This window comes from Suricata suricatta, chromosome 3, assembly GCF_006229205.1.
Source record: "Suricata suricatta isolate VVHF042 chromosome 3, meerkat_22Aug2017_6uvM2_HiC, whole genome shotgun sequence".
NCBI classification, from domain to species: Eukaryota; Metazoa; Chordata; class Mammalia; order Carnivora; family Herpestidae; genus Suricata; species Suricata suricatta.
The window spans coordinates 49,612,550-49,620,595 of NC_043702.1; the positions used below are offsets into that span (position 1 = coordinate 49,612,550).

General features: G+C 36.3%; 1 long non-coding RNA gene across 1 annotated transcript; it reads left to right on the plus strand.

Annotated features, from left to right (window-relative positions):
- Positions 1–2,712: 2,712 nt before the first annotated feature.
- Positions 2,713–4,373, plus strand: LOC115286453. Its single transcript, XR_003906070.1, has 4 exons — positions 2,713–2,759; positions 3,577–3,647; positions 3,802–3,833; positions 4,346–4,373. It is a non-coding gene; the product is annotated as an uncharacterized LOC115286453 (long non-coding RNA).
- Positions 4,374–8,046: the final 3,673 nt, after the last annotated feature.

Sequence of the window (8,046 nt, forward strand, 5' to 3'; positions counted from 1 at the left end):
CGGGGCGCGCGGGGCGGAGCGCGGGGCGGCGCGCGCGGAGTGGGGCGCCTTGTTCCTCTGCGGTGGCCCACGGAGTGGGACAGATTTGTTTGCTTGTTTGTTCGGTAGCAGTCTTTGTTTCCTGTCAACTTCTCTCGCAGGCGCGCGCTCTCTCGCTCGCTCGCTCTCTCTCTCTCTGTCTCTCTCTCTCACACACACACACACACACACACACACACACACACACACACACACACACTTGTGGAAAGGCCAACTGCCCCTCTTTACCGCGTCAAAACAAGTATATGCTTGGGCTCTCAGAGAGTTACTGTTCCCTAAGTCCGAGGACTTGAAGATGAAGATGAAAGAGGAGCCTAATTGGTATTTGTCAAAATGTCAGAACTGGAAAAGACCGAACTTCGTGAAGTGCTACTTTCGTGCTTTAAGCAAGTTACTTATTATGGTTGCGTATGAAAATGAATTGAGAAAGAATGTTTAATATGGAAATTCCACATGGATGTTGTACGTGGAGAGTTGAAAGATAGAGGTTGATGTCAAGGTTCAGAACTATTTTAAAAATGCATTTGGTCTTTCTCTCCCTTTTTTGATCTCATTAGTATAAAGACTATAAAATCCTGTTGAAAACTCACATACAAACTTATGATGGTTTATCAATACCTACAAAATCCTATCCAAGATCCAGACTAACTTTCCAGAGCCACCATTATATTCTGGGCCTAGGAATATGTACTGTGAAAATACAAGGGGGAGCTAGAACAATGATACTAGAATCTCATTGGCTTGAAATTTCATTATTATTCATTCATTTCTTGAATCTTACTTTTCAGCCTTCGAGAGTCCTATAGCAAAATGCAGCCAACAATTTAAAGGCCCTTCAGAGTAGGCTAGAGCCTAGCTGCCGGTAGGAAAGGTAAGCAAGAGAAAGTGAGGGAAGTAGCTGGAGAGGAGGCACTGAGAGGGGTGTCAATAGGCCACACAGAACAAAATATACTGTCTTCACAGTTTCATTCAGGGCCCAAACAGACCCCACCCTACTCATCTGGGGCTCCCAGCTTCAACTCCATTATCTCCACAAGCTGTTGTTGACTCTATGTCCTTGCTTTCAATTTATTCCTGTTCTTTTCTGTCCAATACCTTCATGAATTTCAAGATCCATCTGAACCAGAACTTTTCCTCAACCATACCTTTCCATCACTTCTGGTCACATCTTTTCCATGATTCCCTGATTCACAACTGAATGTCTAGATCATTTATTTTGAGACTGAATTGTGCAGTAATTAGTATAACTGGCCTTGAGGGTATGTTGGACTTCCCAGCCAGATTGGATTGTAAACGGTGAGAGATTAAAGAACATCATTCTGTATTCCTCTTGTACTCCTTATACTTTTAGTACAGAGAAACGATGACTTTTCTTGAGATAAATTTTCTGTTCTTTATGTTCTTCAGCACGAACTAATAAATGGATAAAGTATTTGCTTTACATTGTTTCTCTAAGGCCAATTATTTTTTACTTAGTTTTGTTGTTAAATACCTTTAGACAACAAAGAATTTTTGAGAAAGGCAGTAGTGAACCATATTTTATATTTAAAAAACAGAAGCATCTGGGTGGCTCAGTCAGTTAAACTTTGGTCTTGATTTTGACTCAGATCATGATCTCACAGTTGGTGAATTCAGTGCATCGAGCCTCATGTTGGGCCCCACACTGGCAAGAGCCTGCTTGGGATTCTATCTCCGTCTCTTTGTCTCTCTTTCTGTGTGCCCTTCCTCTGCTCTTTCTAAATATATAAACATTTTAAAAAATAAAAATAAAAGTCAACCACCAGAGTCAAGCTATAAGGAAAAGAGGGAGAAATGCCAGCAGGTAACATTAAAATAGAATACAGAAATTGCTTAAAATCCAGTAACACAACTGTGTGTTTTCTTCTGCATGATCATTTTTAATGTAATATGTTGAGGGTACAGAAGTAGTAGGGAAGGAAATCCTTGAAACAGCAAGCTGTTTTGAAATGTGAAGAGTTTTAATTGTATTCTCAACTTTGAGATACTAAAAAATGCCCGAGGTGTTTCCTTTATTCAGTAAGAAATGCTGTATCATACAGGAGGAAAGTCTATTTGCTTCTTCAAGGATTTATTTTCCCAACAAGAACTGTATTGTAGACCAACTGCAAATCCACATTACAGAAGTTCTGCATAAAGAGTAATTTCTGGTTCATTGATACTTGCAAGGTAGAGAAATAAACAAATTTATATTTGATGTAAATTATTCCATCTAGTAAGTTGTAATGGAAACAGTAGGGTCCTGATACAGACTGAGGTTTGAAATCTGTTTCTGTATGTTTCTAGTTTTATGGCGTAAGGCAAAACAGGTAGTATCTTTGACCATCACATTCCTCATCTGTGAAATAGCAATCATGATAACTACCTTCCCAAACTGATGTGAGCATCACATGGAATCACTTGGAAGTAGGTACTCAAGATAGCTGCTGAAATTGTTACATTGCAGAAGGCAATAATCGATGTTATAATAGAAGGATTATTCTTATACTGTTAAGTGACATCTATCATCATTGTATGCAGATGAATTTTTAAAATGGCATAAACTCAGGCTAGGACAGAAAACCTACTCTGGTTACACTTCTAAATGGAAAAGCTTATCTCTAGAAATGAAACATTATACTCACTTTAATTACTTTAGTTATTTTTTGCTTTTCCAGACCTTAACACATGCCTCAAGATCACTAAGCAAGATTTACTATTGGGTAAGCTAAAGCATTTTGTTCTATTTATTGCACTGTTTGTTCAATAATAGTTATGTAATCAAAATTTTATTTTATGCATCAAAATCTTAATGATACAGACTCTGATCAGAAAGTGGTAGCATTGTCGTTTACCTTTCACCCTTTATTAAGACAAAAGGAAGTTGGGAGGTGTAAGCTAAGTAGGATTGCAGATTAAATAAACAAAGCAGCATTGTATATTCAATAGGAGTGCCTGGAGAACAGAATTCTGTATGAAATAAGTTTAGAAAATACTGTATGTTATATTTTCACCTCTCCCACCCAACCCAGTCACAGTGAATGTAAGATACTTGAGAAGTAAGTTCTCAAGATTTATTAGGGGGGGAAAAAACCCCAAAAAACCTGTTTAACTTTGTTTAACCCAGTATTTCTAAAATATCTGAAATCTTTTGGGCTCATAGCTATTAACATTTCCAGGGATACTTAGTGGAATAATTTGCACTAAGATAAAAGAGGATGAATGGAAAATATTACTGAACAACTGAATTCTTAGAAAATTTTCAAAGTACTATTTACAAACCATATAAATGAACTATGGTTAGTCTCATTTAAGATTTTTTTAATAGATTTAAGTCATTATTAATCATTAAGGTATTTCTAGTTGTGTATATTTTAAAGTAATAAAATTCACTTATGTAGTCTATAACTTGAACCTATTATTTTAGGGTTTTTCCACATTAGCAAAAATTGAGGGGTTATTATACTAGTCATTGTCCTCATAAGTAAGCATTACTATAGCATAACAATCTGCTATTTTGGTTTCCATTATTTTCTTAAGTACACAACAGAAGAAGAAGCAGATGTTAATACCAATGGAACTTTGCCTTGCTGATTATTTACAAAATCTCAGTAAGTTTGCATACTTTCTGAATCTGTGCATGTTGAAGACTTATCATTTTATCATCCATTTCACTGTCCTCAGATCACCATTTCTTTTTGCCACATAATGCTAAATTTACCCTCTCCATGGTAAAACCTTATAGATACCTTGTTTTCTTTTCAGTGGCTCAATTCTTTGGTGTTTCTGAGCAACAGGTAAGAATAGCTCATCTATTCTTCATTAACAATGGACTGAAGTAAGATTACATAACAGAATAAACTTTATTGGGTCTGTTTCATGAATTCATGAAAGTTTAGTTCAGTTCTTTTTTTTTTTCTTTTCAGTCCTACCCTAAAATAATTGTTTTTAAAGGTCTCTGACATTTTGAATCATAAAAGCTTTTGAAAAGTTATACCTATTAATATTAAATAATCAGTGCCATGTGATATTAGACATTTTTATACAGTACACAAGAGGATGTCATTATTGCATTTCCCAGTTTTAACACTGTCCTATTATGTGATCAATGTATTTATAGATATTTTCTTTCTATTTTAAGATTAAATTTCTAGCTTGTCTTACATGTATGAATATTTCCTATTTTGAAGTCAATTAGTGCTTCATAAAGTTTCACAATGCATATATTTGGAATTATATATTCATAGGTAAATCTTCCTTCCACGTTTTTTTTTAATTTTTTTAATGTTTTAATTTATTTTTGATACAGAGAGAGACAGAGCATGAGAAGGGAAGGGTCAGAGAGAGAGGGAGACACAGAACCGGAAGCAGGCTCCAGGCTCTGAGCTGTCAGCACAGAGCCCGATGTGGGGCTCGAACTCACAACCGTGAGATCTGACCTGAGCCGAAGTCGGAGGCTTAACCAACTGAGCCACCCAGGCGCCCCTTCCTTCCACGTTTAATGAGAATCAAAATAAAGAGGTTAGTGACTAAATGAACCATATCTAATACTAATGTATCTTTAGGAGCTTTATGGTACTGGCTTCATAGACAACCATCTTTAACACACACACATACACAATGTGTTTTTTAAAAACAATTCTGATGTGTGCCTGAACTTGAATAAATATAAACCGCACTGTCTCTCCCACCACATTTCCCTTCTCTAATCTCCTTTCTGCAGTTCCTTCATGCCCATCTCAGAACAAACACAATCTGCATTCAAAACAGGACCCTTTACAAGTTCAATGGAGTTATTTTGGGTGAGTCATTGAAAACACAGTACAAAACCTTTCCTCACTCACCAGAAATGCATTTTTAAAATAAAGCCAAAGTGAACAAGGCTTGGCAAGTTTGAGGGTGGACAAAATGGGGAGAGAGCGGGGTTTCTGCCAGACTCAGACAGGATTTTGCTAAACCATTTTTGTCTATTCGTTATATTCAACTCTACCAATTTCTCTTACCATCATTAACCAAAAAATGTAAGATTGAGCCGGTAGGATACCAAGACCAGGACACTTCATATCAAACACCACTGTGACACTGAGCAGAACTAGCAGATTCCTCGATCTTGGCATCAGTTTTAAGTCCCCCTTTTTGTCATTCTTTAATTCAGAAGCTATAAGATGTATCTATGGAATAATCTCTTTATTCTAATTAAGTCCATTTTGACCAATTAATAATCATTATAGGCAAATTTTAGGAAGTTATATAATAACAGAAAATAATAAGCTAGTTCCTAAGAAACTTTGGAAATTTAATTAATATAATAAAAGTCTATGCAATGGCTTGATATATTTTGGATATTTAACAATCAGGTATTCAACATTTATGAATCAGTATAGATTCTTCTTTATCTATATAACATATTATTCACCCTTAATCCTACAGAGAACTTTCTAGCAGAAATACAAGTAATTATTCTTCCACAACTTAGTACAAATCAGTTGAGGCTCACATCTCATGAATGAGGAGAAACCTGGAATCAACAAAGATTCTTAAACATATAATGATAATTCAAAATTCCTGTGCTATAAAATTTGATAGTTCATAAAGGACACCTTTAACACAGGTTGATCCAGCAAGTTATTTTGTGGTAATTGATACACTCCATAGGTGGCCCTACAGTTAGAATTGTTTACAAAGGGTCTATCTGCAAGCTGCGGGGACAAGCCAGGTTCTAGCGGATGGAATTTTGCAAATATTCTCCTTGAACTCCCTGCAAAAATTATTGGTTTCCACAAGTCGGGTGACAATTGTTGGTTAAACAGAATGAAAACTCTGTGTTTGAAAGTTCATCTGGCCTGTGAAAGCACTAGGGTCATAATAAACAAACACATGTTTCCTGCTGTAGTTTAAGAGTATCGCCAAGAACTCTGCTTTCCCACATTTGGGGAATTTTGTCCTTTTATAGTTAGGCAGTTGTTTTTAAACTAGAAGATAAGTACTTACACAGCCCTCAAAGCTTACCTCAACCATCTAAGAATGATTTTATCACATTTAGTTGCATTTAGATATAATCTACAAATGATCAAAAGTTAAAGTGACTGCATATCTATTGATGGGAGCCCAAAACTAAGAACTTCCCCACAATCTTGTTTCAAATCAAACAGAGAAGTGAACCAAACCTCCATTAAAATTTCTTTAGAGCAGACAAGAAACGTAGCATATTTGGCCTGGATTACATTAGCACTAAATCAAACAACTTCAAGTTATGTTTATTAACAGACTTCTATTAAATAAAAGAACTGCAGGATAAAGGTCAACACACAGGTTGTTTTGGTTAATTTTTTAAAAATCCCCTGAGCATGTATCTTTCCAGTCAGCCAAGTTGGCACCTTAAAACCTTTAAATACTGTAATTATAATAGTGCTGATATTCAGTTTGGAGAAATGCTATTAGAAGAGCAATTGTGTCAGCGGGCCCAAGGAAATAACAATGTGAAAAATGGATACATTTGATTGAGTACTTGCCTTGTGCCAGATACTCTACTTAAGGGCTGGGTTTACAGTGTCTCATTTAATACAACAACTATAAAAGCATTTGTAGTATTCTCACTTTATAGTTAGGGAAACTGAGCTTCTGAGAGATTAATACTTGCCCGAGGCTGTGTACTAGTACGTGGCAGAGTGCAATCAGGATTTTGCCCTGCAAAGCTCTCATCTAAGATGTGGGACTGTCTCCTAGTACTCCAGGTCCACTGTTAAAGAGACATTAGTAATCACTTACTCTCCTCGGACTAAAGAGATTCTTCACTTACAGAAGTGGGCAGAGGGTCAGTGTGACTCATAACTGGAAGGAATCCTAAGGAGGCAGTTACCTACAACAACTCCCTCATTTTACATAGGGAGGGGAAATGAGCTTGGAAACTTTAGTAGCCTGCCCGAGGTCAGCTGTTTAGTTAGTGACAGAATTAATTAGGGACAAAAATCCATATCTCAAACGCCCTACAAACATTGATAATGGCAAAGGTAGAAAAACTGCTTTTATCTTATCAAATGTTCTGGCAAACTCAGAGAATATAAAAACAAAGACTTTAGTATCTAGGCTTCTTAAAGTATCAATAAATTTTTGAGTCCTTCTAGGATAACATCATATTCCTTATTTCATACAAAAGCCCAAGATTATAGCATCCCTAACCCAGCCACATTCTCATACTCAGAGAACTTTCTCAAGAGGAATCACACTCACGATCAAGAAGAATTTTTGCTTCAGCCTAAAGTGTGGTCTTCCAAGTAAGCTGTAATTGCCCAATAGGAGACCTGAAGTTTCTAAGATTTCACTTTTCACCTCAGAACTATCAAAATTCTATTTTGAAGAGAAACAATATTCAGAAAGATTTTGTGAAGGGTAAAATACAACCACTATTAATGTGCCTGTTGAGCATCTGACTTCAGCTCAGGTCATGATCTCATGGTGAGTTCCTGAGTTAGAGCCCCACATTGGGCTAGCTGCTGTCAGCAGGGAGCCTCCTTTGGGTCCTTTGTTCTTCTCTCTCCACTTCTCCCCTATATCACTGCATGCACACACTTTCTCTCTCTTTCTCTCTCTCTCTCTTTCTCTCTCTCTCAAAAATAAATCAACATTAAAAAAATTTAACCATTACTGTGACTAATATATACTATATATGAGTTAATATTTAGCCATTATTTAAAGCATACCAGCAAAGAGCTGGGTGCTTTGATATTATCAAATGATTTCCAAAAAGATGTTTTTTACAAAAATCACTTCTGATTTGTAAAATAGCATCTGCCTATATTGATTCTCAATACGAGCAATGATGTGAAATAAGATGTGCTACTTCTAAAAAGGAGCCTTCCCAGAACTTGTTAAGTACATCACCCTTGAAGAGAACCTCAGAAGAAATCTTTTTATAATATTTGTTTGAAGATGAGTTGAAACTACTGAGACATTTTATTTTAATCTCATGGGCGCTGGGACTTGGATAACTAACAAAGTTTCTGTTTTTAA